The following is a 16,669-nucleotide window of genomic DNA, read 5'->3' on the forward strand; positions in this document are numbered from 1 at the left end:
ATGTACAAACAGATAGAAATTTGGTGGCAAATAGAAGATCCTGAAGATATGCAAAGAGAGGCTGTTATTTCAATGAGGATAGCTTATATTGCCTCAGGAAAAAATCACATGTATTTGGGGTATCTTTTGTATATGAATGATGTATAACCAACATAAAATGGTTTAGACAAAAAAGGACATTTTTTTCTCTTATTATCTAGAGGGTAGAGATGCAGTCACAGGGTTCCTGGATGATGGCAGATATCTCTGCTTCTCTTAGCTCCTCAGTTCACCTTCTTCCACTATAATCTCTAGGCTCTCATCTCTCACAATTGCCCTCAGAGATGGTCTGATTCAGCATCTTTGGTACCAAGTTCAAATATGGTCAGATGTCTTTGGTCAAGCTTGGAAGATCATATCTGGCATGAGAATAGGATGCTTCCCAGAAACAATGGGGAAGGATTCTAAACTAAATAAGAAAAAATAATATTGTACACGGCTGACAGCAAAATCAAGAATTAATGTCCAAATTTAGTTAAATAGTTAATGTGCTGTTGCCCCACTAGGCATAGCCTCTGTATTGGTTTCAAATAGATACTCTAACAAATTACCAAAAACATAGGGACGACTTAAAACAACGCAAATTTATTCTCTAACAGAGATCTAAAATGGGGTGACAGAGCTGTAGGCTTGAGGAGAGAATCTCTTTCTTTTGCCTTTTCCAGCTTCTAGAAGCTTCCTGTTTTCCTTGGTTCATGGTTTCTTCCTCCATCTTCAAAGCCAGCATGGTAGTAGTATCTCCCAACCTGTTTCCATCCTCACATCTCCTTTGTCTGACTGACCTCTACCCATCACAGGCAAGGAACCTTATGATTGCATAGGACCTACTCTGATAATCCAATATGTTTCCCAGCCCATGAACCTTACGTTCATCACATCTGCACAGTCTGATTGCCATGAAGACAACAATCACAGGTTCTAGGAATGTGGACATTGTGAGGCTGGGGCATTATTCTGTCTACCATTATCTCCACTTTAAACTTACTTTCATGGTCCAAGATGACTGCTCCAGCTTCCAGCCCACACAAAGGTCAGAGTGATAACGAAGCACAAGCAAATGGTGCATGCTCTTAGTCTTTTAGAATAGGGTCCTGAAAGCTGCCACATGATACTTGAACTTACATCTCATTAGCCAGGACATAGCACATAGCTATATCCACATGCAATAGACACTAAAAAGGCAGTCCATAGTCCCATAAACCACATCCCCTTATCTGAAGTGTGAGAAGGCATTTTGGCAGACAAGTAGAAATCTCAGATATAGAGAATACTTTTTATTTGGCAATAGTTTACCCCTACTTTTTCATCCTCAATCATAGGGCTATCTATGAACATGCAGTGTTTGCAAACAGTCAGGGGCTGCAAGCTACCGTGTAGTGCCTAGGTGCTATTAGAATCATTTTAACTGATTTGGAACTGGAAGAAAGAAACATTTATATAGCTCCTCGCCATGTTTCCAGAGTCTAACAGACATCCTCTTATGCTGGTACTGGCTGGGACAATGTCAACATATGAGAGAAGGGCCTACTCAACAGTCTTTCCATCCCTGAATCTCTACACATAATGTCCCCTTTCCCACCAGAAAGCATTTGTCACCACATTGCATAATTTCTTGCCAACAGAATTTGCAAATATTGGATGAATCTCATACAAACCAACCCTTTTTTTCTTAGTTCACTCGGTCAGGTAATTTCTAGTAATATGCAGATTAGGAACGTGCCATCAAGCCTTATGCCAGCTTCAAGCAGGAAAGAAAATGAAATAAGCAAAAAGGTTTAACATTTTACAACTCTTCCTTCCCTCTCTCATTTTAAAGTTTTATGATTTCAAGAGCCACAAAGTATGGGAAGGAATAATCAGGAAAGTCCAGATCCTTCAGCATGCAAAACGACCGACATCGTTAAAAATTAATCCAAAATGTTTTCAGATAGCAGTTTGATAATTTTTAGCTATAGAGGGAAAGATGTCCATGTCCATAAACCTCGTAACAGAGGCTCTTGATAAGGGTCAAACATCTGTATAACCGCATAGCATTTTCAATAAGTATCTGCTTCCAATAAACTCTTTAATTTCTCCCAGACTGCTTCTCCTTTGCACTTCTGAAGGAACTCCTCTATGTAACCAGGCTTTTGGTAAACAACTGGAATTTACTACCTCACATTTTTGAGCTGAAAGTCCAAAATCAAGGCCACAGCATGATAACACTTTCCCCCAACGCCTGTAACTTTCTGGTGCTGGATACAAGATCCTTGGGGTTGCTTGGCATGTAAATCTTGGCCAACTGCCACCATTCTATCATTTCTCTTCTGGGTTCTTTGGCTTCTGGCTTCTGGCTTCTGGCTCCTCACATGGCTTCCTCTCACTCTGACTTATGTTTTATTTTTTCTCTCAATAAAACCCCCAGCAATCTCTTTCAGTTGGGCCACACCTTAACTAAAAATAACACCTTCAAGAGATCCTGTTCATATTGTGATTCAATAAGGTGCTTGTAATTTAAAACCTATTTAGTATTCAAAATAAATGCAGTTATATATTTATAAACTCAGAAAAAGATCCTATTTACAATGGGTTCACTACCATAGGAATGCAGATTTAGATTAAGAATATGTCTAGAGAAGTGGATTTGGCTCAACTGATAGAGCATTCAACTACCATATGGGAGGTCCAGGGTTCAAACCTAGGGTTCCCTGACCCTGTGGTGAGCTGGCCCACATGCAGTGTTGATGCACGCAAGGAATACCATGCCACACAGGGGTGTCCCCTGCATAGGGGAGCCCCACATGCAAGGATTGTGTCCCGCATAGAGAGTCACCCCACATGAGAAAAGCACAGCCTGCCCAGGAGTCTTGCCACACACACAGAGAGCTGACGCACCAAGATGACACAACAAAAAAAGACACAGATTCCCAGTGCTGTTGACAAAAATGCAAGCAGACACAGAAGAACACGCAGTGAATGGACACAGAGAGCAGACAATGGGGAGGGGTGGGGGGAGGAAGGGGAGAGAAATAAATAAAAAATAAATCTTAAAAATAAAAAAAGAATATGTTCTAAATCAGGGTACATAATCCAGTCTACCAAAACATCCTAAATGAATAACCTGAAATTATACACACACACACACACAATCATATAATCCAATATAACATTATTTATAATAGTGAAAAATAAAATTTAAATTCCTTTAAAAGGAGCTATTGAGTAAAATATAATCCTTCTGTAATGCAGTATAGTATGTGGTCATTAAAAGTTATAGTTGTGTCATTTGCAGGCTACTTAGAAAATTGCAAGACATGGTATTATTTGAATCAAGACAAAAATGTAATTGTTAGTGTGGTACTTCTTCCTTTCTTCCCAGTTATCTTTAAAATTATTTTACAGATTACTCGATTTTAAATGATTCCCAATGCCTCCTATATATTGAGGGACATTTTCTGTTTTGCTTTCTTCTTTTAGAGTCTGGCCTCCATGGCTTCTTCCCCACCTTCTTGATTCTCTGTCTTTGAGGTAGCAGCATCCACCAAGTTCTCAAAGTCATCCAGCTTCTATCTCCCTGTATCCCTGAGACACTTCCACTAACTTCCTTTCAGTAGTTTTTAATTTTTCCCCCAGAGGCTTATTAGCCAGGATCTGCTATGCACATGGTTGTCAAGGGTTGTTTGTAAAATTCAAATCACTCTTCTGTTAACGACACTCCAATACTTCCCCATAACCTACAGGATAAAGAACATGCTACTTAACAAACAGGCCTCACCTTTCCTACCTGGGATTTCTCCACAGCTTATGATCTTACAACAAGGAATTATTCATGTTTCTCTACAAACATTGTTCTTCAGGCATGTATACGTCAAACTCTCTGAACTCCTATTAAACAAATAAGCACACCAATAGCTAGTAGAGGGACATATATAGTTCCTGTCTCCATAGCTCCATGTGTATACATCTTGTGTTCACCATGCTAGAATATATCCTCACTCCTCACCTCTGGAAATCACATTCATTGTGTATATGCTGGGCAAGAAACCACCTTTCTCATCCATCTGTTCAGCAAGTCATTTAATCCTCTCAACAAGGTGAAGGAGGTGTTGCCATTTTCCCCACTTAACAGATGAAGACACTGCGGCAGAGAGATCAAGGAACTAGTATGATGTCCCCTTGTTAGGAAGAGGGTGGACCTGGGTCTGAGCAAAGTCTGGCTCCAGAGTTGGCATATGGAATGCAGATACTAAAGTGTCATTTTCTGGAATCTGAAGGACTCAATTGCTAATTATACTATGTGCTTATTTGTTTAATAGGATTTCATTACTAGATTGTAACTCACATGATAATCTGGTCCAACACTAGTTTTGCTATTGTGATACCAGGATACAATACTCTATAAATATTAGATAAATGAATAACTAAGTGAATGTCAGTGAAAGTATGAAATAAAGGAATGCCAAGTTAAATTGAATTTATAACTACATAAATTAGTGAGGAGAAAAGAGATGGGACAGAGGTATATCTTAAAGGTAGATTTAAATAGGTGGTCATATTGTAATTCTAAATTTTGGCATGTAGAGATAATTTTCTTCTTTATATAAATCCTACATACATACTGCATCTCTGAAGAAGAAGACATTTACCACCATAATCTCTTTCAGATTTAAATTATATTTTAAAAAATATTTGCTCCTTGCATATTTTTCCTTGCCGGTGTGACGTCTCCCATCTCAACTGCATTAAGTTCTAAGGTAAGTCCTCTTAGTGCTTCAGTATTGACTGGTGCTCTGTATTTATTTTAGAGGCTGCCCTTTTGCAAAGATCTGTCACAATTATCCCTGAAGATGAGAAGACTTCATTTCCTCAATTTGGAGAGTACACCTGATATTAATTCTCATTAATGGTTTGTAAAGCTCCCTTGTTGGGATTAAGACAACAAAAAAAATTTACTGTGATTATATTCATAAAACCTAATGAACCTGGACCTTCTCCAAACATCACCCTACTATACCTGGTTTGATTGTTTCCCTAGCCAGACACTTAGAACTCTTATGAAAGCATCTAGCTTTTGTCCTCAAAATGTGTGCACTTGTATATCAAGTATGTCCCTCCTCATGCACAATGTACTCTAGTCATAGAGACTATGTCTAATATCCACAAAGGTAAGCTCCTTCTGCCCAAGAATGTCCTCCTCATGTTGGCCTGTTCATCTTCTGAGACTAAGCTCAAGTACCATCTTCATTCTGCAGGTATTCTTCTCCCACTGAGAGCAAACCTCTTGTTGGTGCCTCTGGATCTGTTGTGTTCAAAACATAGAGCCCTGACACATTTAGGTCATAAGTCTACATACATTCCCAACACTGGATATAGGAATTTGAAAACATCAATTTAATAATAGTCTGCTTTCCAAGAAATTCCTGAAACAATTGAGAGCTAATGATTGAGAGCAACAAGTAGTTGGAAGATGAAAATAACCACTGTATTAGAGATAGAACCCCATGGCTTTAGGACTGAGCAAATTATATTTAGAAATGTTTCAAGACTCATTTGATTGGTGACTCACCTAATTACAAGAAATTTATTTCAAGTGACTTTCCTGGTATTTCTGGAAGTTTCTTTGTGTTCCTTTCTATCTTGAGTCTCATTTCTACCTGATAGCAGAGAATTTAACCTAGGCATTTCAAGTACATTCTGTCAAATTTAGCAATTTTTGCTGCACCTCAGAGGCCTTTCTCATCTGTGTGGTGTTGATTCTAATTTCTGAGGCAGGTTTTATCTATTACCCATCACCAAGAATCAGAGAAGAAATTTCCACTAGGTCCTCACTTGCTTCTAGTGACATGAGAACACACTAGCATCCAATCCTTGGATGAATGAGTCTACTGATTTCTCAGGCATGGTCTCACTTCTCCTGGCCATTTATATTTTGTCTTTGTTCCAGCTAGCTCTTCATGGCTGGGGATAAACCTGGAGGCTGGTGCAAGTCTCTCCTGCCTAAGCATGTCATGACAGGCATACATTATTACCACTTCAATGTAATGTGAGGAAAGTCCATATGGAATTTGCCATCTATTTTAGCTTTATTCTGGTGCATGGAAGTTCAGATACTATGTCTGATTATCTTGTAATTCTCTAAACATTTCCTACTGATCCTCTAACCTAGGCAATTTTTTTCTCCTCTCATTCTGCCATGAAAAACTTCTTCTCAATCTATTGGTTATGCTGAAAAAGTGCAACATTGGAAAATATCCCAATTGCAAAATATAAAAGCCAAAAAGTTAAAACATACCTTTTTGTTCTCTACACTTGGCTGTGTTAATCCTCCTTTGTAACAATTCACATACTGTGACTGAATAGCAATGCATTCATTTGGACAGGATTCAGGCCTTAACTTACATCTAAAACTATCATATTTTGAACTGAGAGGAATAAATGCTTAATACATTTATTGAAAAGCTGATGATACAGGAAGGATTTGCTATATTCATAGTATTAACCAACATATCATATATTCCAACCCCCTGCTTAAAATTCTTCATCATTTCTCTTCTTTCCTGGAATAAAATCTAATTTTCTCCTCATGGAATAAAGTATTTTTTCTGATCTGGGCTCCAGCCTCCTCTGCCGCTCCTATCTCACAGTACTCTCCTGTAATAGTAAACTACCAAGGTGTCTGTATGGTTTATCCCTTCTGAAGTTAGGCTCATGTTTAGCCTTGAATCTCTAAGGATTTCCCCCTTGGACTTCCACTATATCTCTGCTATATATCATACAAAACTGGACTGGAAAATATTCATACCAGAACTCTTTCTCTGGCCACCTCTTCAACAAAGATGTGCCAACCGCAGGCATGGAGCCCAGCATGTGATGTTTCTTAGCATGTACTCTAGTGTAATGGGTTCTGTAACTGAACTTGCAATGCTTTATAGCCCCTTGGTATTTACATGCCACTTATCCATTGCATGTCTCTCCTCTTAGCACAGAAGTCTCTTTAAGGCCAGAGAACTCATCTTTGTCATATCTATGTCTCCAAACCCTAGCATTGTGCTTGGAACAGACTAAGTGCACAATAAATGTTTTCATACCAAAGTACAGAAAGATTATTCAACAGATGAGAAAACTGACAATAAACAAACTTGTAATGAGGCCAATAGGTTGGAAGGAACCCATTATTTTAATAGGGTTTGCATGTACATAAACAAAATAGCAGACACTGGCAGTAATGTGATGTAACTTGGTCAGTTATGCATAGGAAAGAATCTAATTGGACAATATCCTTTGGTCTTTACTGGCTTGAACCTAATTAGCACTATAATCAAGACTGTGTTAAAGATAAAAAATTGTACTTGTGAATCTGATTCACACAGACTGTTCTAAATATTTACATGAAGAAACACTTGATAAAAAGATACAGATATGATATAAAAATAGACCACTTATTTCAAACATAGAGGAAATAACATTGATCCTCTAGCCAGGAGGCCTGGATTGTGGTATCCATGTGCCTTTTGATACTACAAAAATTATTTCACCTGTCTAATTTTTGTCCACTCAAGCAGTCATTTATTCAGTGTACACTTATGCTGTAAAAATGCAAAAAATACAAATGATGGGATTTGGATAAGTGAGTTTTATGATACTAACACAATATAATTTACCAAACTATATTTATATGACATCTTATGTAATAGTAACAATACATTGTAAAGTTGCCGATATTGTTTTCTGTACTTCATTGAGGAAAACCAGATTTGATAGACTAAATGACTTTGCCAAAATCAGGTTGTTGATTTCATGCCAGGGATAGGACTTGAACTCAAGTCTTGGAAAGTACCATCCGACGAGTGTCCTAGATGTTCAATTTCCAGAATATCACATTGTTTGTATCTCATGCTATCCAATCACTTAATTAATCATTCTTCTACCTTCTTTCCCTCCTTCTGTCTCTCTCCTCTCCTACCTCCTTCACCCCTCCCTCTGTCCCTCTTTCCCTCTCTCTCTCACTTACTCTCCATTCCTCATCTCCTTCCTTCCTTCCAAGAAAAAAGTAGGGGCACTCATTGTGTTCCAGGACCTCTGTGAGATATCCAACATCACTCATAACTCAGAGGTTTTGAGAAATTAATAAGAATATTGCTAGCAATGAATAGTGAACATAGAAAATATAATATAAATTCAGATAAAAGTTAGAAGCCCATTTATCTCTCAGAATATAGAGAAAAATAGAAAATACAGAGCATCAGTTTGAGAGCAAAAATGATAATTCTTAAAATGCTTTCATTGAAAATGTTAGTACATAATAGAAGATGCTCCTGGGGAAATAGACTATTGTGTTGTGTTCCGTTTTGAAAATAATAAGTGATGATATGAAATTCCTTATGATTTTAACTCTGCAAAAGAGGAAAAAGAGTAGGTTAGTATGAAAAGGTAACATCAGTTTTCTGTTACGTTTTTACAAAAAAACATTTACTAGCTTTATTTGGTTTTGTTTTCCTAATAACAAAAGTATTGAATACAATTTTTAAAAATTTGTGGAAAATCAGAAAAGCATGAAGAAGGAAACAAAATTTCCTCTTCACCTACAGAACAGAAATAGTTGCTGATAATAACTTGGGCACTATCCTTCTGTCATTTATTTATGCACATGAAGACCATATATTTTATAAATTTATCATCATATTTGATAATCTTTTCAAACCAGCCTTTTCTACTTAACATTATATTACAAATTTAAAACAATGTATAGTGTATGATTTTTTCAGTGACTATTTTGGGGATATGGTTCATATTGTTGCAATGGGCTTGTTTTAAAGAGCTCTGTTTTGACTTTTGGAAACTCATATATTCAATTCAAGTCAGCTACTATTTGTGTAACCATAGTGTGACAGTTTGAATTTTATGAGTCCCAAAAAAGTTAGGTCCCTGGTCAAATACATCCCTATGAGTATGGGGGCCTTTTGATTGCATTACATTCAATTAAGGGACCTTTGATTAGATCACTTGATTAAATCACTTTAGGGTTTTTGCCTGGATTATGTCAGTAAGGCATGACCCAGTCTGGGTCTTTGACCTCTTGCTGGGTCTTTTATAAACTGAGAACACACAGAGATCAAAGAGACTCAGAGAAAGGAAACTCTGACATTTTTATCCTGCCAAGTGGGAGAGAGGACTCCAGCTTTGCCTACAGCTGCAGAAAGACAGGAAAGCCCTGAGAGGCTCGAGGAGATTAGGCCCAGAGAGAGATGCCTGATCCCCCATGGCTGAGCCAGGAGAATGTAGAGAGATAGACAGACCTGCAGTCTTACCTCACCACGTGGCAGGACTAGGATCTGCAAGCAGCTGACCTTCGATGAGAAAGCATTTCTAAGAATGCCATGCTTTAGATATTTTACTGCCTCAGAACTGTAGGATTTTCCCCTAATAAATTCTCTTAATAGAAGCAAATCCATTTCTGGTAATTTTGCATTGGGAGTCCTATAGCAAATTAAGACACCTGGACAAGACATTTCATTTCTCTGGATATCTATCTCATCCTATGTATAAAAACTGACTGGAGTCAGATGATTTCTAAGTGATGATCAGGCACTCACATTCTAGAAGTTCTTAATTCTCTATTAAAGCAAAACCTTCCACTGGCATCAGAGAGCCTGGAAGCCTGCAGAGCAGAACAGGAGATTGTGAGTTATAGTGCTGTTTAAAGTGCAGAGGCTGAGTGACCTCCACTTCTTTGCTTTCTGCCGAGAACATGCCCAGAACCTGCTCAGCCAGAAGGATAGTGTCCTAGATATTCTCAGCAGTTATTTCTAGTTTGTATTCTACCTAATGGGTGGCCTCCTGAGTTTTCTTGCTTCAGGTAAATCCTTTAGACCATAATTCAACAGATCCTTGGAAACAAATGAAATTCCCACAAGCAGACAATAGTTATTAATTGCTTCTATGACCTTTACCTTTGCCTTTATTTATGAAGTGCCTATAGCTTATCTTCCTCAACTCTCCATTTGGTCACCTGGAACAATGAATGGCTTTTTTCAAAGACTTTTTTTAAAATTTATTTTTCATTTCTCTCCCTTTCCCCACCCCCTTCCCCAGTTGTCTGCTCTCTGTGTCCATTTGCTGTATGCTCTTCTGTGCCTACTTGTATTCTTGTCAGTGGCACTGGGAATCTTGTGTCTCTTTTTGTTGTGTCATCTTGTTGTGTCAGCTTTCTGTGTGGGTGGCACCATTCCTGGACAGTCTGCATTTTTTTCGTGCTGGGCGGCTCTCCTTACAGGGTGCACTCCTTATACGTGGGGCTCCCCTACGTGGGGGACACCCCTGCATGGCACAGCACTCCTTGCATACATCAGCACTGTGCGTGGGCCGGCTCATCACATGGGGTTCAGGAGGCCCTGGGTTTGAATCTTGGACCTCCCATGTGGTAGGTGGACGCTCCATCCATTGGGCCAAATCCACTTCCCTCAAAGACTTTTAACAGTTGTAAACAGTAGAAAGAATTCACAGCCCCAAAGCCCAAACTGAAGGATGATTTTTCCATTAGTAACTTTGAACAAGATACTCAACCGCCTCAGGTACTGCATCATTTAAAGGATACAGAGTATACCAGATGGTGGTGCTGTGTGAGTCTGAGCAATTCACTTAACATCTCTGGGCCAAATAATAACATATTATCTTATAATAAACTATGTAATAAAATGAATCATTATTATTTTTATTCTTATTTTACTAATGTTGCAAAGACTTCCACTGGTATCTGTGCAGACAAACTGGGAACCTGTGGAGAACAGGACTCTGAAGATGACAGTGCAGTTTAGTGGTCTTACAGCAGTCTTCCAAGGACTGCATGATGTATGCCCCTCCCCCACCTCTTTGCCTCTCTTCAGCCACCGTGGCCTTCCATCAGCACCAAGGTCGTCCTTAGCTTGTCATTCGCCCCACCACCTGAGAGGATTGATCTCTCCCCAGACCTTGATTGTCATGGTGGGCCCTGAGGGGAGTGGGAAAAAGGTGTTGAATACATGGAATCAGGGTAACTGTGGGGCAACAGAAGTGTTCCCAAGATCAGGCTATGAGGGATATAGGTCATGTTAAATTACACCAAAAATGTATAAAAGTCTATAGGCTAAAATGTAAACCATAATGTAAAACATAAGATAACTAAAAATTTAGAAAATTGTGTAGTCTAAAATATAAACCATAATGTAAACCTAAATGGAACCATGTTTGAAAGGTATCATTTCAATATCTGTACATTAGCTGCAGCAAATATAATATGAGCATGTAAAAAGATCACTGTTGGGGAAGGGACAAAGAGTTTGATGTTGGATATGTGGGAGTACCATATATTGTATATGTGAATTACTGTGACCTAAAACTTATGTTAAGAGAAACTTAATAATCAGGAAAAAGAAAAAAGAAAAAAAGGAGATAGACACTGAGAAAGAAATGGAAGAAATTGCCTTACCACTGTACATACAGGACAACACCTGTAGCAGTGATGAAAGACAAAATGTCAAAAACAAAGCTCTTCCATTTTTTCATTTCTTTGATACCCCAGTTTATTTTTGCTTTATTTAGTTTTTCTAAATCTCTAGGTATTCTATATCTAACCTTTAAACCCACCACTATATTCCATTTTTCTATTAAGGGAACCTGGCAATATATTGGGCTTCATTTTTGAAGAACTTTTGAACTACAGAGAGTTTCAACTATGGCAGGGGAGGAGTGCTTGTGTGGGTTGTCATTAGTGGGATGCACACAGTTGGGAGGGAGTTCTCTCAGGGCATGTATGCAGGGTACATACATGTATGCAGGTTCATAGTGGTTTCAGTTGGAAACGACAGATGAGAGAGTGCTGAATTCCTGACCAGGAGAGCTCTATCACATTCCCTAATGGAACAACAATAATCCTCCAAGTGCAATGGCAAAGACCAATAAAGATGGATGGTCCAACGATGAGCCGTTGATACTGATGGCTCCAATTATGAGCCTGTGTGCCTGAAATATGAACTAGGCCTATAGCTGTGGGGTGCCTAAGAGTTACCTCCTGAGAGCCTCCATGTTGTTCAAATGTGGCCACTCTCTAAGTCAAACTCAGCATATAGATGCATTGCCTTCCCCCGAGGGTGGGATATGACTCCTGGGGATGAGCCTCCCTGGCACCGAGAGATTACTACCACATACCAGCTGATGATGTAACTACAAAAAGACCATGAACAAAGAGATCAACTCAGACTAGCAGAATGTCTCAGCCTACATGTAATATCAGGTGTTTAAAAACTGCATTTTGACTTTTGATAAAAAGGGGGAAATGGAAAGGACAAGTGAGTTTATATGACTAAGAGTCTCCAAAAAAGAGCCAGGAGATCATCAGGGGGTGATGCTTATGAATGCCTCAACAGGGTACCAGAGACCACTAAGGTAGATGGAAACCCAGGTGCTGGTTCTCCTGAGGGCTACAGCGACCCACAGGTTCTATGGTCAAGGCAGATGGCTCTGGAGTTCAGTGCCATGTCAGTTGGCCCTACTTTGGAGTTTGTGTTCCTGAGTGTGATGGAGTTATAACCTTTCTACACATGCCTCTTCTGTCACTTTTACCGGACCTGAGGATGGTGTTTGGGCTGGTGTATACTCAGGAGACCTGAATCTAATCTCTGAACTGTCCATGTGATGGCCAGGCCCTGGGCCTCAGCAGACTTGCAGCTCCTACCCTCTGGTTTCTTGGTCTTACCCTGGCCAGCTGACAGGGAGGTGAAGAGGGTAAACCACCTCACCAGGGAGCCAAGAGTGCCTACAGCTGCAAGCAGGAGAATTGCATCCATCATCCATGTGGAATCTAAACCCCCTCTTCATGTAGAAGGGGACTGGACATAGCCATCCCAGGTCCACAAGATGGAGGAATAGAGTATGGATTAGAGTGGACTTACTGGTATTCTGCCGGGGAACTATTGTGATTAGTAAGGAAAGAAATTGTAGTAGTGATGTGGAGAGGGTGGCCATGGTGCTGCTGATGGTCAGGAGAGGGAGGAAGAGATATGGTGTGGGGGCATTTTCAGGATTTGGAGTTGTCCTAGGTGGTGCTGCAGGGACGGATGCTGAACGTGGTGTGTCCTGTCATGGCCCACTGGATGGACTGGGGGAAAGTCTGGACTACAATTTGGACCACTGTCCATGTGCTGCAGCAGTTCTCCAGAATGTATTCTCCAGGTGCAGTGGATGTGCCACAATGATGGAAGAGTTTATTGATGTGGGAGGGGTAGCATGGGTGGGGTGTGGGGTATATGGGGACCTCATGTTTTTTGAATGTAACATTTAAAAGAAAATAAAGAAAAAATTATAAAGAAAATTATAATTAATAAAGCAGAAGTTATTTGAAATCTTTCCACTATGGGAAAACCAATAATCCCTTTGAAACTACATTTCCTTATACATTGATATGTATAACCATTCACTAAAGACATGCATGTGTAAAATATTGTATGTAATTATGGTGCATTATTTTTCCTTTTTTGCAGAAATTGAGGAAAGTTTTATAAAAACATTTGCATTTTTTGTTATCTTTTATAACATATTTTGATTTCTTCACCACAACTTCTCTGAAACATTGCCTTTAATGTTTGTACAATATTATTGGTGTTAATGTACTAAAATGTCTTAATCTGTTCTCCAACTGAGAGTGCTTTTCCCTAGGCTTCAAATTTTGTGTTTGCATTATATTTGCACACTTCAATAAACATTCCTGAAAAAAAAAGAGCTATTTGCTTTTAAATCCTTGTTTAATTATCATCTCTTTTGAGACCCTCTATAGCCACTCTCTCTAAATAGAATAACACCATAAATCACTCTTTTTCAATATTCATTAATATTTTTAATCTTAGCCTATATCACTGCTCACAATAACTTATGACTAAATATATGTATATTTTTGTTTATTTCCTCTCGTTCGTTAGACTGAAAACTCTGTGAGGGTAGAGAAATCAACTGTTGTGTTAATTTTGTATCCCCCATACTTAGCCCTTGCCTCACAAAGAATAGATGAGGTGCTCAATAAATATTGGGCAAATAAATGAGTGAGGGAAGGAGAGAGAAAGGTAGCAAGAAAGGATGGAAACTAAACTTGGAAAGAGACTGGAAAATGAGGTTTAAACATTGTTCTGAAAGACCTTTACTGTAATCCAAACAGTTTACCTTGTGTTTCCCCTCTTACATTCAAGGGATGTTTATAGTTCCTGGGCTGTGGGACTGCAATGCATCCTGGAGCAGCATATGGCAAGTATGACCATTTTTGCTTTTGTTAGGTTTTGAAATAAGTTTCATCTTAAAAATTCATTTGACTTCTGTAATATATATATATATATATATATATAATATTTGCATTACATATAATAAGTGTGTGTATATGTACATGTATATGTATATAGTTGTGACTTCTTAAAACCTGTCAATTGCTTACCGTCAATTGCATGACATTTTAGCACCTCTTCTGTAGATCCCTTTTTAAATACACATCCTTCAAGTGCTCTGTTCTCAACTGGAGAAGCCTGTCTATGTCAGTGATGATCTTGGGGTGGGGGGTGGGGTGGGTAGTTATTTGTAGATAGCACTTCCAGTTCTAAACATTTTCTAAAGCACATTTGTGTCTGGGAAGAGGATGGATTGGAGAAAAGAGAGTGCTGCAAATTGGATTCCCTTTCAACTATATAAAAATAGAAAAGCAGAGCTAATGGAGTTGATCCCAGTTATCGAAAGCTGATATAAAAATGAAAGTAAGTGCTTCTTTTACACATAGGCTTAGTATTTGCATGGTATAAAAATTCTCATTTACCCAACATTCTTGCATGAGGTTCTGATGGGCTTGTATCTTTCTACATATGTCTAAGTAGGTATAGGGACTCTTATAACTTAGGGTTTTGGAAAGAACCCTAGACCAGTTCTTAAGACTGCTGGATCATGGCCCTGGCAGAGCCCTCTAAGAATTTCAGTTCTTGCCAGTAAAATAAGAGTTTTGGCTCTGTGGTTTCTAGTCTTCCTTCAAGTCTCAGAAGACCATCAATCTAAGCACTTCCTTGCACTAATTCATAGACTCTCAGCAGAGAAAAAGGGAATTTTTTCACCCCAGGGGCAATGCCCTGGACTCCTTTTACAAGTAGGAAATGTGGCAGCATAAGACAGTGCCAGAAACTGTCATTAGGTATAAAGCAGGTGACCAGCCTTTGAAATGTGAATCAACTGGGCAAGCCAAAACAGGTCATAAGTTTCTGAAGCCAACCCTGGAGCAGTCTCTGAGTGATGGGAAAGTGAGTATCAGACCATTTCAATGTGCTGGGTCACCACCCCAATAGCCCTGCCTCAGTCAGGCTCCTACCTCCTCATGGTCATCATACAGGTTGGCTATCTCAAGGGGCTCCATAGTGCCCATCATCTTTCCTCCTTCTTCCTTTCCTTTCTCCTTTCTTCAATAACCATTGGGCTTCCTCTTTTCAAAACCAACATGGTTTCAGAACCAAATGGACTGCAGAATTAATAGATAGGGTCCCAAACCAACTGGACATTTTTACATACTGCCAAAGTATTTTGCCACATGCTTCTGCATGCTCTCAAGGACCTCCAGCATGGACCTGCAAGGCTTTACACCAGCGTCTTACCTCAGAGCTAGTAGGAGGCCAATAGGGTCTTCAAGAGGTACCTGGGATTTTCAGCAATCTGGGAAAGAAGACAAGAGCCTTCAGCCAGGCTCTTATGTCCCTGCAACATAGGTGTCCTCTCTCAGGGAGGTAGAAGCTGACCATTGCTGTGACCCCTCTTGGACATGATCTTGGCTTTTTCTGGGCCTCTGGCCACAGGCTCCATGTGCTATGTTCTGGGGAAAGCTGATGAATAGAAATTGACAGACAATTCACTGTCTTTCTCCCACAACTCATCAGAAATGGAGGTGTATTTATATATATAATTGATCAATCTCATCCATTGGCCATTAACTCATCCCTGTCTGACATATTCACACCCAGTTTGTTAAAACATGGGTATAGGACTGGGTCTACTGCAAATTGGTTCAGCTGCCCTATCTCATGATGAAAGAAAGATTTAGGAACAAAGAACAACAGTAAGCCAGAAACCAATGACTAACGAGTACTGGGAATTATCTTAGTTATGTCTGGAGTCAAATTAAGTAGCCCTCCAATTTACTGACAGTGAACTGTTGAGCTAATTACTTCGTTTTTCTGTGCCTCAGTTGCCCCACCTGCAAAATGGGAATAATAATATCTGCTGACTAGGTTTTTTGTTTGACTGGGGTTGATAATAAATAAGAAGAGTGGGCAGTGTTCATGTTTCTTTTTGTCTTGCACTGCACCCTATATTTTCACCTGCCTCTCCATGTCAACTCTCCATCCTGCTCTATAAATGTCTATATGACTGCATCCATGGGTTTCCTTGCCCTTTAATTCCTAGTTAGATGCAAAAACAGAAAAGGAGAGAACAATGAATGTGTGCCTGGGTACTTTTTCTCTTGACTCCTTCCCTTCTTCCTGGGCAAGCCTTCAGTTTGGTATGTTTTCCTGACTTAGGCCAAGCTCTTCTCATACATTCCTTTCTTATGGGGTCTTGGGACTCTCGTCTGGCCGCTTCTGGCCTAGGAACAGTAGGGGGTGCT

The sequence above is a fragment of the Dasypus novemcinctus genome, chromosome 14, assembly GCF_030445035.2.
Source record: "Dasypus novemcinctus isolate mDasNov1 chromosome 14, mDasNov1.1.hap2, whole genome shotgun sequence".
Classification (NCBI taxonomy): domain Eukaryota; kingdom Metazoa; phylum Chordata; class Mammalia; order Cingulata; family Dasypodidae; genus Dasypus; species Dasypus novemcinctus.